Source organism: Mauremys mutica, chromosome 1 (genome assembly GCF_020497125.1).
Source record: "Mauremys mutica isolate MM-2020 ecotype Southern chromosome 1, ASM2049712v1, whole genome shotgun sequence".
NCBI lineage: Eukaryota > Metazoa > Chordata > Testudines > Geoemydidae > Mauremys > Mauremys mutica.
This window is the reverse complement of record NC_059072.1, coordinates 181,427,923-181,442,476: the sequence shown is the minus strand read 5'-3', so window position 1 is coordinate 181,442,476 and position 14,554 is coordinate 181,427,923.

Genomic DNA, 14,554 nt, shown 5'->3' with positions numbered 1-14,554 from the left:
GCCCCTGTCCACTTTCATACAATATGGGAATGTATCCAAATAAAACTATTATACATTTATTTGCAACCCCATTTAAATTTGTCCAAGTAAACAAAAATATGATATTGGAGAAGTCTTTTTCTTAACATTCCTTAATGTAATTACTGTCCAAATACCAGGAGCAGTACATTTTACTATTTGGTTCTGCTGCTGCATTATGTACCATGAGAGATATATAATTCAGTGTTCTGTGTGGTCTGGCATACCTGCAGTTTTTAAAGCAAAGGTAGCATAGCCCCCCCCCTCCTCCCACCCAAAAAAAAAAGCATTTCTGGATTCCTCTTTATCACCCATTTGCCATTAATGACTTTAATCTCTTTTCAAGAACCGACAGGCTCATGCATATCCAAATCAGGAAAAAATAAGAGATATTCCTCTAGGTATACTAGAAAATGTACGAACAACCCATCTGAATTAGGCATTCCCAAACCCATTAATCTGGAACAGCTTGCCCATTTGTTCCATGCCTTTATAATTAATGAATAGATTACCTCTTCTGTTACTTTACTGAAATAACCAAAACTGACAGATTCTTTAATTAATGAAGCTAATTTAAGAGGATTAGTCTTCAAAAAAAATCTTATCCTGTGATTCTGCAACAACTTGAACAAATTTATCCTCAGATTTGTCATGAGCAACTCTCCAAGATTTAGCCCTAGGTACAAGATTATCACATATTTGAGACAAAGGTGTTAGTTCTCCCATGAGTTCTTTTAGCATTTTTTTCCCCTTTGAACTAATGAATGAGCAAATGGCACCTTTCTCTCACTTACACCAAAATTCCTAGTCATCAGATTCTACAGGTGTGTGAGATGTAGCATTTGTATTTTTCATTTAGGTATTTACATTTTGCAGTTTACTAAGGCAGCCAAGATAACCTAATAGACCTCTAGTTCTTTAATGCTGTTCACACAGCAAATACAGGGAATGAGAAAATGGGAGAAGAAAAGGGTAAGAGATAGGGAACAGAAAGGAGAGGAAGTGAAGGATCCTCCTCTTTCTTCTCATAAGAGCCATGAATATCTATGGTGCTGTAGAAATAATTAATAAGCACTCTCATTGCCACTCTCTTTTGATTATCACTTAATCTCTTTGTCACATTTTCCCAATTTGTAAGTGATAATTACCACCCTAACATGGGTGTTGAGGATTGACTAATCAGCTAATGTTTGTAAAGAACAGAGAAGATGGAAAATGCTATGTATCTTCTAAGTATCCTTAATATTTTGATTTCAGCGATTACATTCACAAAATGTTAGAGCTTTCCATAAAACAAGTTTGAAGCTCTGATTTTCAATGGTTCAGTCAATTACAGTTTCTCTGTTTTCACTAGAGGCCTGCAAATCAAAAACAAACAGATAACCTCTTGTTTTGTCCCATGTAAAAATTTGTAATGGTATTGTGCGCTCTTCAGCTTGAGCTGTGCACTTTTATAGACATTTTCAGTGTTTGAAATATTTTTAAGGCTAGATGTAACAGATTTAATATTTTGAGGTTTTGATAATATTGAGGTGGAGTTGTGGTATATTTTAACCACCCTCTTTACATGTGACATAACTCACTTCACTCCAATTTACATATATCACTGAGCACACTTACATATACAATCAGTCTTGCGGAAGTTCATTCACCCAGATAAACATTTTTCTCTCTCTTTATTGTGATAAAGGATATTTGAGTAGATTTTGTGATTCTTTGGCTTATTAATATTCATGACAATTTTGCTAGACTTAATTTTTACACATATACCTACACATAGCCCAGTTGTGCAACCACTGGGAGATACACTGCTTACCACCATACACTACACCCAACGGTAAGGCTTTGATGTAGCAAAGCAGTTAAGCCTGTTTGCAGGATAGGGACCCTACTAAAAACATACAAAGTTGTCACTTGTCCTTATGATGATAGAGTGGGGAATAAGAGTTGTGGGGAGGGGGGCAGGAGTAAATAAGGGCATCTGCACTTATTGCTGGAATGACCTGTCTGGATCCTCCACTCCCCAGGGCACACACAAGGGACAACAGACTGTGAAGCTACCACTTGCCCCTGTGTATGTAGGCTGAGACTAGGCAGAGAAGAATGGAGCTTTGGCTAGGTGACCAGATGTCCCAATTGTATAGGGACAGTCCTGATATTCAGGGCTTTTTCTTATGTAGGTGCCTATTACCCCCCATGCCCTGTCCCAATTTTTCACACTTTCTATCCGGTCACCCTAGCATTGCCTCTGCCCACAAGGTGTCAGCCAGCAGTGCTGAGTCAGAGTGAGTGAGGGGTAATATGCTGACTCCCAGAACGGGCTGTAGCAAATTGTTACTGGGAGGGTTGAGAATGAACAATAATGAGGAAGTCAGGGATTGTGTGACTGTCAGAGCATCTGAGACTCAGTTGCACTTTGTTCACTGCACTGTTCCTGGAGTGGGGCAGCTAGATGCCACCCCAAATGGCAGGATGTAAAGTCCCAATCTAGCCCTTAAAAAAACTATTTAGTTGTTACTCTCTATGGGCTAATTAATCAGAAGACTTTTTCTCTAAGGCCTGGTCTACACTAGGACTTTCAAGGAGTGCGGGAACTGTGGGATAGCTTCCCACAGTGCACCGCTTCCAAAGTCGAAGCTGGCCCCGTGAATGTGGACTCAGAAGTTCGAATTTGTGTATTTAGTATGGATACACAAATTCGACTTATTAAGGTCGAATCCACAAATTCGACTTAAGTAGATTCGAAATAGTCCTGTAGTGTAGACAAGCCCTAAGTGAACTCAAAGACCTGATTGAGGATAGGTACCTGGGAAATATCTTGACAGATGCAGTAGAGAGGTGGATTAGCAGCAACAGTCCATAGCAAGTAATAAAAAGGGATTTTGTAGTTACATATATAAATCAAAGATGTGCCAAAAATATTGAGAGATTCACTGGGACAGGAATTAAAGACTGTAAGCATTAACTTTGAACTCCTTGTCTTTTCTCAGTTAGTGTCACCACCTTAATGTTATTGAAACATTGTTTTCTAGATTGAATATTTACAATGTGAAAATTATGGCATTTTAGCTACAAGGGCCCTAATCACAAAAGCCAAATGTCAGATCATTATTTCTGCCATTTCATTGGGGATAATATGAGCCTTTACTTGAGATGCTGTTCAGAAAAGCTGAACACTGGCTTCCTAGTAGTAATAATTTGCATTTTATATAACTGAGTTAGTGTACTTTGTTTTTGTTTTCTTGAGACACTGAATTAAAGATCTTTATTTGCATAAAACGAAACATGTAGTGGTTGACATTGGAAGGGGAGGGGGGGAATTAACATGCAGTCAAAGTGCCAGCCTGTGAAATACCCCAGTTCCTTGGGCTTTGATACTGCTAACAGTTTGGATTGCTCTAAACCAGTAGGTGGTGATTATTCACCCTGTATACACACTGAATTTAGCCAGGTGGGGCTGTGTATGCATTCTTCTTCTAAGCAAAGATAGGGTTACCATGGTGAGCTACTTGGATTACTAGCCACTACCAGTGTTATATGGAATTGTTGTAAATGAAACAATATTCCTCACAGAAATGTATACCTGCTATTTTTATTCAGAGGCTCCTTTGGCTGGCTGAACCCATTAATCAAATCACTCCTTGGACCAAGCTATTGGCACTATTAGAATTCTACTTGTATTTACTTTCTTTGGTTTGAGGCAGCCAAATGAATACAAGTATAATAAACAATCTTTTTAAAGGGACTGGTGATTCTGGGTGCTAAACTGGAGCCATTAAGTTGCTTGCTTTTCAAGAAGGCTATGGGGAGGTGTACTGCTTAGCTCATTCAGAAAATCAGCCCAGTAGTGGTCTCCAGCTGGGTAGCCAAAAATTAAGGCAGCTAAAATCACAGGTCCCTTTTGAAAAGATTGGCCTTGGTTTTTATTTCACATGTATTTATTGAATTGTTGAAAAGACTTATCAGCCAATAACAGGGGAAAGAGGTTAACTAGAATTTCATTAGAATATGGAGGCAGTGGGAGAGATTGCTGAAGGGGAAAAATCCACAGAAATAATGAAGTGAGTCTGCAAGAGGATTTTTCTTCGCATAGGTGGGGTAAGGCAAGGGCAGCTATGTTAATCACTCTGCATTCAAGTGAAAACTTCTAAAACCCAGAGGGCTTATCTACATGGTGTGTAGTGTGCACTGGGGTGTAAATTCTAATGTTCACTAGCGTGTTGCACACAAACTGTCCATGTAGACTCTTGTCATAAAAAGACAGTAAAGGGTTAAGAAGTTCACCTAGCCTAGCTAACACCTGACCAGAGGAACCAATGGGGGGACAAAATGTTTCACCTAGGAAGGAGGGAGAGTCCTTTGTTCAGTCAGTCCATTAAGTTCTGTGCCGGAGTGAAAAAGATCAAGGAATCACCCAGGGTAGTGAGTATTAGAGAAGGAATGAATTAGCTTATGTTTATTTTCTTTTGTGACTTTGTCTTTTTGCATTAGAGGGATAATCAAATTGGGTTTTCTTTTTGTAACTCAGGTTTTGCCCAGGGGAACATCCTCTGTGTTTTGAATCTGTTGTCTGTGAGAGTAGCTTGTATGCTAATCTCTCAGAGGTATTTTTTTACCCCTTTTCCTTAATTAAAACTCTTCTTTTTAAGAACCTGATTGATTTTTTTCCTTGATTTAAGATCCAAGGGGTTTGGATCGGTGTTCACCAGGAAATTGGTGGAGAAGTCTCTCAAGGTTACCCAGGGAAGGGTTACAGTACTTGGGAAAGAGAGATTTTTGGGGGGGAAGACAGAGTTTCCCAAATGACTCATAAACAGCTGTTTTAAACAATTTGGGTGGTGGCAGCAACCAGATCTAAGATGGTAATTAAGCTTAGAGGTTCTCATGCAGGTCCCCACATCTGTACCCTAAAGTTCAGACTGGGGGTGAAACCTATGACAACTCTGCTGGTGCACTCTAACATTTTCCTTGTTTGCATTGCCATAGTCCCCTCTCTAACAGTACTACTTCAATGTGCACTAGGAAACTTTTGGTGCATTCCAGCAGGGTTGACATGGACAGTTCATGTATGACAGACTGGTACACACTATAATTTATACCCAGGTGTATGCACTAATGCACTGGGTAGACAAGCCAAAAGGCTCCAGGCTTGACAAGAGCTGAGGATAATTTTGTGGTGGGAGAATGGAAGGATCCAGAACATAGTATTGTGACAACATCAGGATTGTCAAAGATGGAGGTAAAAGTTGCCTTTCTTTCTCCGCTATAACTAGGCTTGGGGGGATTGAATTTTTATTGGTAAATGTCAATAAATGATGATTTCACCACACACAGACAAAGCAACAAGAAGGAAATATTTCCATCAAAAATCATTGAAGTTTACAGAGAGGCAAAAGTAAGAAAAATGCTGCTTGAAAACATAGTTTGATTGAAGGATAGTTACTTTGTATATTTTGACATGTGATGTTGATATTTTGAAACTCAACATCTAGTGTCTTTAATTATTTTCTGATTCCCCTATGGTTTCCCACAAGTGTGAAAATGTAAAACACTAAACAAAGCATTTTAAACAATTGTGAAAATGTAATTTGATGATTTAAAAAAATGCTTAAAAATAAACAGATGATATCCAACAAAATTATTTAAAAAAATAAAATTGAATTCTATTGAGCCCAGCTATCAATTATATTTTGGGTGGGAGTTTAAAAAGAAACTAAGCTAATGGCATCAATAGTACCCCAGCAACTTTGACTAAAAGGTTTGAGCAAAATAAAGAAATATTTGAGCAAAATTGTCTTCAATACTTCAACAATCATAATAATTACTGTAATGACTGCAGAAAAAAATAGAGTGTATTTTCCTGAGTCTTGGAGTACCACAGGATTAAAGGTGAGTTACACACAAATCGATTTTTGATGGTTCTTGTCCAGTAATTATCTTCAGTAATGGCCTGTGACTGTCAATAACATTTGTATCAATTGTCACTATGAACCACCTCTAAAGGATACCACTGCATGTATAAACTGACTCACATGTGACACTGGGACAGCAGGTGATATTCAAGGGGGAAAAAACAGCACAAAGAAGAACTAACCAAAGGTTTACATAATGGTACTTTGTGATGCTAGATAATCAAATTGGAACTGTCACAGAATCATTGGCCTTTTAAGGAGTAGATGGATCCAGCCACACCTGATAATGATTAGCTGCACTGTGGCTGCACTACCTGATGGGGACTACCTGGCCCTTTTGAAAGCTTTGGAAAAGCTCACAGGGACAGAAGAACTGGTGTGGTGTTTGGGTCAGAGGCGAGGACAGAGACAGGTGAAAGGACTCCAGGGAGAGCAGCCCTGAGAGTTAGTGCTCTATAAGAGAGTTGGAGGAACTGAATTGTGCCCAGGAGGAGCTTTTATTTGGATTTTATTACCCTGGAAGGGTGGACTCTTAGGTAACTCTGTTTAAATGGCTAAGTCACTTCAGAACAAGAAGATTGCTGAAGCTTTAAAGAACTGCTGTTAGCTTGTCTCTAGTAGCAAAGATATTGGGTGGGGATTCTTGGGCGGAAGTTCCCATGGGAAAACGTGGCAGGAGAAACTATGACAGCAAAAATCCATTCTGAGGGAAAAGCAATTATTTTAAAAATTGCAGCCAGCAAATGGCTTCTGCCAGCACATTCCTGTGACTTGGTTGACCCCCACTGACTTCATCAGACTTGATTGGGGCATCATGCCTATGTAGCAATAATTCTGCATAATACCAATCCTTCTGCATGAATCAAACCAGTTTTGAAAAATGTACCACTACAAATAATTTAAGGCGGGAATTTTCAAAAGAGCCTTAGAGAGTTAGGTGCCTAATTCTCTTAGGCTTCTTTGATAATCCCAGGCCAAATCTTTTGTCTAAACTGTAATTGTGCTCAGATACACAATTTGAGTTGGTATTACCATATATTAAAGATGATTCTTGTTCCATAATGCTCTGTTCTGGAGTCAACCATTGTGTTCCCTTACACTCCTCCAGTGACCTAAAGAAAGGTTACCAATCTTTTAAGACAGTAGCTCTTAAACTATCATCTGCAGATCACAGGAAGTCCGCAGAAAGCTCCTAAATTTTCTACAAGACAATTTCTGTAACTATAAGCCTTCAAACAGTGATACTTTCTGGTAATTGTAACTTAATGCAGGATGCTATTATGGTTTTCAGATGGTTTTTTGACCAACTAAACTCAAAACCCCAAACAAGTGTCTCTCTGCACTCTGAACACTAGGTTCATAACTTTTTCAGGTGACCTGGAGGTGAAAATTCATCAGTGATCAAACTTAGAAATGGGATAAATATATAGGACAGAACCAAACTAAAGTGTCATGGAAAGATTAAGGAAGTAAGTGCTGCAGCCAGTGAGGGGGAGACTCATTATTAAACAGCCTGACATTCAGCAATTGGAAATAAAGTATGTAATAAAACAACTACAGCATCATATCCAACTTAACAGATATCTGATTTACTTAGTATTTGGATGAGAACATTTACTTTTTTTGTATCATCATTTAAAATTACATACAAAAAGGTAACTGATGAGTCTTATCTCCATTGTACAGGGAAAAAATCTGCAATAGGTTTTGATGCCTTCATTATGAGATGATCTATTCCAAGAGCATTATCAATTATCATTATGAACATCATTAGCATGTTTCATAGTGTATTCCTTTGTTTCTTCCTCCTTCTGGAATGCTGATCAAACATTAAATTCACTATAAACCCACCAAACCTACATTCTTAGTTTAATCTTAGAGCATCAGTGTTATAAAGTTTAGGAAACACACTATAAAAATACTAAATTGTTGTTGACAATATTTTTTTTTATTTAGAAAACAACTTTGGATTTCTCTTGGTTCATGATGTTAGAGTTAAATTTCAGAATATACTTATGGATTTTAAAAACTTTTTTCACTGCTGTCTTGACCTTTCATGAAATGTATATTTTTCTGCCTATTTATATAATTTTAAAATAATTATTTCATCTCCAAAATCCAAACAACAATATATAGACATGGTTTTCAAAAGTGAGTGCCTTAAATTAGGCTCCTAATCTATATTTAGGCATCTAAATAAAACCTTATGTTGACTAGGATTTAAAACAAGCCTTGTCTATACTAGAAAGTTCTACTGCTTTAATTTTATCTGCACCCTCACCCTGTGTGAACACTTATACTGGTATGAGTATCAGCCTAGGTATTTCTGTATGGGAAGGGGAATAACTATTCTGTTAAAGGGGGAATACCCATATAGTTGCATCTACACTAGCAGTTGTAACAGTATAATTAATCAACATGGTTAACTGTGTATAGACCAGGCCTGAGTGTCTTGATTTCCAAATATGGCCACCCCGAACTTCTATATAAGGAATTCAGACTTATTGCCCAGCTTTGAATTTTAAAAAATACCTTGAATATTACCCACCAATTAGCTATGTTTCTAAAAATATGAAAAGTTACTATATAAATATGTACTATTATTTAATTATTTTGTGACTCAGTTCATTCTAGTTCCAAATTGCATTTACAATACAGCTTGGGCTGAGAAAATAAGAAATCAATCCTTAAACCATTATGTAGATGAAGGAGGAATGATGGGCAAAAGTCATCAAGGAAAAATACAAAAATAACTTCACACAGAAAAATCAAAATAAGAGTACACACATACCAGTAAAAGACTGACTATGCGGTAGATTCAAATTCCTCTGTTGGAGACTGGAGATAATTTGTAAAGAGAAAGCTTTATGTTATTCATAAAATGTAGAATTACTGGAACTGGGTAAAAATCTATAATACTATAGCGGTAGTTATCTAGTTCTCTCTTACAGAAGACTTTGAAGTGATATCACAAAATTTATTCACTGCAGACCATAAAAGACTATCTGCATATCTGTATCTCCTAAAAGTTGGGCAAGATACCCAAGATGACAGTGGCTTAAACAAAGCTTGGAAGACTACAGGAGATAAAATAACAGTGGAAGAGTCAAGCAGAGGAGATGCTGATAGTATATAGAACAGACAACTGGACAATTTACAGACTTGACATTGAATAGAATTGACATTCACAGAAGCTACTAACAAGTAGCCAATCATTGTGGACAATATCACTGTACTTGAAAAGATAGGAATCATGATTGTTGGGGCACTAGTGGCAGATTCACCATCCAGATTTACCAGTCCCCTGGCTGTCCAAGATGGAGATAAGAAGAAACAAAATAGAAGAAAACAGAACACTGGAGCTTGAGAACTAAGGAGAGCTCTATGCACAATCAGGAATTGCAGCTGGTAACCAAAAATGATTATTAAGACCCCAAGTCAAAGCACTCAAGCACGTGAGTTACTGAATTAGGGTCAATGACTTCTAAATGAATTAGGAATGACTTCTGAGGAGATGATAAAGAAGAAAAGGCCTAATCTATCTTCTTTATTAAAAAAAGAAGTGGGTTTGGGAGAAGTAGTGTATTATTGGAGAGTTGGTTAATGTTGTTTAACTCAATAAAAAGCTGTAGGAGATGGACCTTGGATCAGTGCTATAAATGACTTTATTTTCTCCTCAATATGAAACAAATGTGCAATGCCAAGCAGCCCACTAGTTAACTATGCAGAATCTGAACTCCTCTCTCTAGCTAAATAATATAATCTGTGTTTCTCCACAGCTGAGCACAGAGAGAAGAGGCCAGAAAAGAAGGCATGCAATGGATTCTGGCAAAGGAATTAAGAGGTGCAATGTGGATGCTGAGGCTGTTAGTAGAGGAAGCAAGGAATAATTAGTAGTATGAAAAGATAATTTATTCCTTTTGTGGAAAAGTGCTGCAGTTTACTCTTTTAGACTGGTCTATTTATGCTATAAAAATATGCTCTAGCATTAATTGAGCAAATCTCTCAATATTATACCTAAAAAGATTAAGATGAATGTATGGAAACATGTATATTTTACTGTCTATGTTTCTAGCTGCTAGTTTTCTTTTTGGATGGTTCTAAATTACATGTTGGCTCTTCCTATGACAACACCAGACACTGGAGAAATGTCTGCCTGTTTTACTGGTAACTGCAAAGCTGACAAATAAGCAGTGTGAAGGACTGTGGGATGGCAGGCGAAAATGGTAAAAGCATATTTTAGAACTGGATGAAAGATAGAAGTCATTGCAAGATGGTAGAACTAATGGGTTCCACTTAACTTCAGATAGCTGAATGAGCATGCTGCTGGATAGCCATTAGTGAATCTAGGCTGATAATTGTTACTTTGAGAAAGCCATCTGGTAAGTACCATGGAAGCAAAACTGAATGCCTTGAGGCACTTGTTGGAGCACATAGGCAGTATCAAGTAAGAGACAAAACTATAACTTGGGAAATAGATAGCATTTCAGAATAAATGAGCTAGACCGAATGGATCACTTCTATTCATGCTTCTATGTTGCAAGCATATCAGCATTGCCTTTCTTCAAGAACTTCTATTTAAAGAAACACTAAAAGGGCCAGATTATGCAGCCTTCATTCAAGCTGAGTAATACTATACAACTAACTAATAAAGTAAGGTATTATTCCATGTGAGTAAGAGCAGCAAAGCTGGTTAAAGTGATTCAGGAAGCTGAAAATATCTAACAATCACCAGGTGAATACTGATAATCAGATTTATTCAATATGGAGCTAAAGTGTCAGAAGAAAGATCAAGGGATCAGCTCAGTTCCACCATCCTTTATCCACAGTGAGCACTACTTTGTGAGTCCTTTAGTCATCAGTTGGGTTTACTCATCACATGTAAGAAAGTAGAATATGGCTCAATGATTTTAAGATTAAAATTTCTCTGTATATGCATTATTTTACAGTTACTAGTACTGGAAATAAGAGGACATCTTAAGACTACTTTTGTTTAACCTATTGTGAAGAATCAAATTGTACAAATATGTCAGTATAACAGGTTTCCAGCCACTCTAAAATCTTTCAGTTCTAAAAATTGAAAACATGAAACCCTTAGAAACTGCAAAGATAAGTGATTTTTCATTGTCAGATTGGTAAATTTCCCTCAGAAAAGAAACCCAAACAATCTAACATTAAACAAAACAAAACAAAAGGATCTCAAGTTTCTATCCCAAACTGGACACTTTTGATTTTTCTGTCAATGACGTCACACCCATGTCCAGTGTTCACTAACTGCATGGATTTTACTACTTGCATTGAAACTGGATATCCTAGCCATTTAAGACTTGAAAGGGCCAGAAGACCCCAGTGACTTTGGAATTAACAAAGCCCCGGGAAATGACCTTGCAGCAGGAAGCGTGGAAGCGGTCCTGAGGAATGAATAGCTGCATGAGAAAACTAAGACACTGTCCCTTTAAGGGCTTGGGACGAAGAATCCTGTAGTATAGAGTGTGACTGAGCTTCCCTCTCTCCCAAACAATTGGGGGAAGCTCTCTGAAGGAGGATAGTATGGATCCATACTCTCTCAGAAGAGGAAGCCCACTGACAGGGTGTGAAGGAAGCCAGAGCCAGAAGACTGAGTGCCCACTGGGATGGACAGTAGCCATAGCTCCATGAAGAACAGTCTGAGACAGAATAATTGCTCCGTGTGCAGCAGAAGAGCCAGAGATGAATATGAACACTGGTGCTGCTGTAGTGGACTTTATTTTGAGGACCTTGAGGACTATTTTGAACTGCTTTCAGCTATTAATCCAGCCGCAGGTAGTGATTTTTGGTAATTACAAGAAAGACTGTGAGGAGTTCCTAAGGGGCCCTGAAGACAGGATGGATGGGAGGAGGAGAACAGTGCAAAGGCACTGGAGAGGCACCTCTGGCCAGAAGGCTGGAACTCAGTAAATGCCAATCCAACTACATTCAAGTATAAAATACTTTTAAAATATACCCTTTATGAATGTATAATGAGTGACACACACACATCTGTCAACTGAATGCAGTTTTTCTCCTGTTAATACATGTATAAACTCTATTGCACAACTGCAATAAGGCATAACAGGAATTACATCTTAGGGCGATTATTCTGGGCTCAGTTTAATGGCTCAGTCTAGCACTCAGAAGAGCAATAAAGTCAGTGTGCAGCTGCACCAACCCCGGAGGAGCTCAGGGAAAGAACTGTGCTTCCAGGGCTTTGGAGCTGTGCTCTAGCTCCACTCCAGCTCCAGGCAAAAACCTGCAGCTCCACTGCTCTGGAGCTGCTCTGGGCTCCAGCTCTGGGCTCCACTCCAAAGCCCTGTGTGCTTCAGAGGACCATTCCTTTGCTGCTTTCCCCCACTGCTCTGAGTGGGGACTAAGGGTTATCTATACTGCAATAAAAGGTGTGATTGAAGCTCAGGTAGACATACCCTCACTAGCTTTAATCTAGGTACTTGGCTAAAAATAGCAGTGAAGATGCAATAGCCTTCAGCACAAGCTGTAGAAACCCATCTATGGTTTTCTTATGTACTCCTGTTCCTAGCCTGCACTGGAATCCATGCCACCATGTCTTCACTGAAGTTGTTGGTAATGATAGCTAGATTAAAGTTAGCATGGATGTGCCTAGTCATGCTGCAATACCCATGCCTGCTTGGTGTGGTACTCTGTCCCACTCCAGTGGCAGCTCGACCAGCTAGAGACTAATGATCCTGCTACAGTGCTGGCTAAGAGAGATCCATCTTTTAGCTCATGCAGTAGAGGTTCATGCATTAAGCTCCAGAGGTTCCAGGTTTGATCCCAGCCACGAATGACCATGGTCTGTCAGAGTTACACAATCACACCTCAGAATGCAGTGTAGACATACCCTAAATTATATTACCCTTTACAGCAGGGGTCTCAAAGTCCCAGCCCACAGGCCATCTGCAGCCCGAGAAGCTCCCCGCTGCGGCCCACGGAAGAGAGACGCAGGCAGACATGCTGCCCGCAATCTCAACCACAGGCGCCGCCCTCCACAGCTCCCATTGGCTGGGGGAGAGAGACAAAGATACCATCACTAGTTGCTAGGCAGAGTCAGCCATAGAGGCAGCATCACTTTTTTCCATAATAAATATAAATTAAAATACCAAACACAACTATCTGACGCACACCTTTGTGCAATCCTGAAGGTTTCAACCGCTCAGTCACTGAGGCCAAACATCAACAAAGTGACAGAAATGAAGTATTGTCAGGTGGCCGGCCAACACTAAAAACTCTCTGGGAGGCAAAGAATTGTATAAAGTTGTATGACAGTTTTATTATTTCTAAGAAATTCAAAATAAACAATACAATATATATGTTTTGTTTTCTGAACACCATCTTCAGTGACACTATTGGCCCACTGGGAGGATTTGAGGACTGGCACTGGTCCTAAGGTAAATTGAGTTTGAGACCCCTGCTTTACAGTGTGTGACTCCCTCCCTTCCATATGCCTACCAATTATTCAGTCCCATGAGAAGTTGGTTCTTATGAAGATGCACTGATTTTAAGATCAAAAGGGGCCATTCTGTATAACATACGCCACGATCATCTAGTCTGATTTCTTGCACAACACAGGCCCAGGGCCGGCGCAACCCATTAGGTGACCTAGGTGGTCGCCTAGGGTGCTAACATTTGGGGAGCGGCGACCACGACAGCCGGATGTTCGGCTGCCACAGTCGTCAGCGGTATTTCAGGGGCGGGCCCTCTGCCGCCTCTGTCAGGGGCTCCATTTCGGAGGCGGGACCTTCCGCCGCCTAGGGCGCCACCTTCCGCTGCCTAGGGCACCAAAAAGGCTGCTAGTGCTCCTGCACAGGCCATAGTATTTCAACAGTAAATCCTACAGAGAAAGGAATTATAGTTCTCTGCAACATAACTGAACACTATTGAGCCCAATAACTAGTGGGGGAACTAGAGCATATCTTTTAGAAAGACATCCAGTCTTGACTCTGAGGCTCCAAGTGATAATGAATTAATCACTTCCCTTGGTAATCTGTTCCAATGGTTAATTACTGTATCTTTGAAAAGTTGTGTCTTATTTCCAGTATGAATATTTACTAGCTTCAGCTTACAGCAAATAGGTCTTGTTATGCCTCTGTCTGTTAGCTTAGAGAGCCACATTATTAGATAGTGTCTTCCTTTGTAAGTATTTATAAACCATGGTCAAGTTGTCCCTTAAACTTTTTTTTAATAAAAAAAATAGATTGAACTCTGTAAGTCTCTTAGTCTGAAGTTTACTTTCCAGATTTTTAATATTTTTGTAGCCTCTCCTATTTTTCAACATTCTTTTAAAATTCATTGCATATACCCTTGGCATGAACAGGATATCCAACTCTTGCAGACAAGGATCAAACTGGGGGGAAAGAGATGGTGGATGGTAGTAATCTCCCAAACTCCACCCACAAAATAAATTCCATCCATGTAAATTATCAAAATAAGGTGCTGCTCATGGTAGATCATGCAGATGTCCAATATATGATTGTAAAGGCTCTCTGAGCTCATCTCCCTATCAATAGGGCTAGAATATGCTCGTAAACTCTATTAGACTTGATTAGGTGGAAAAATAAAAGCGAAGGCACTGATCCAACTGAATGAAGAAA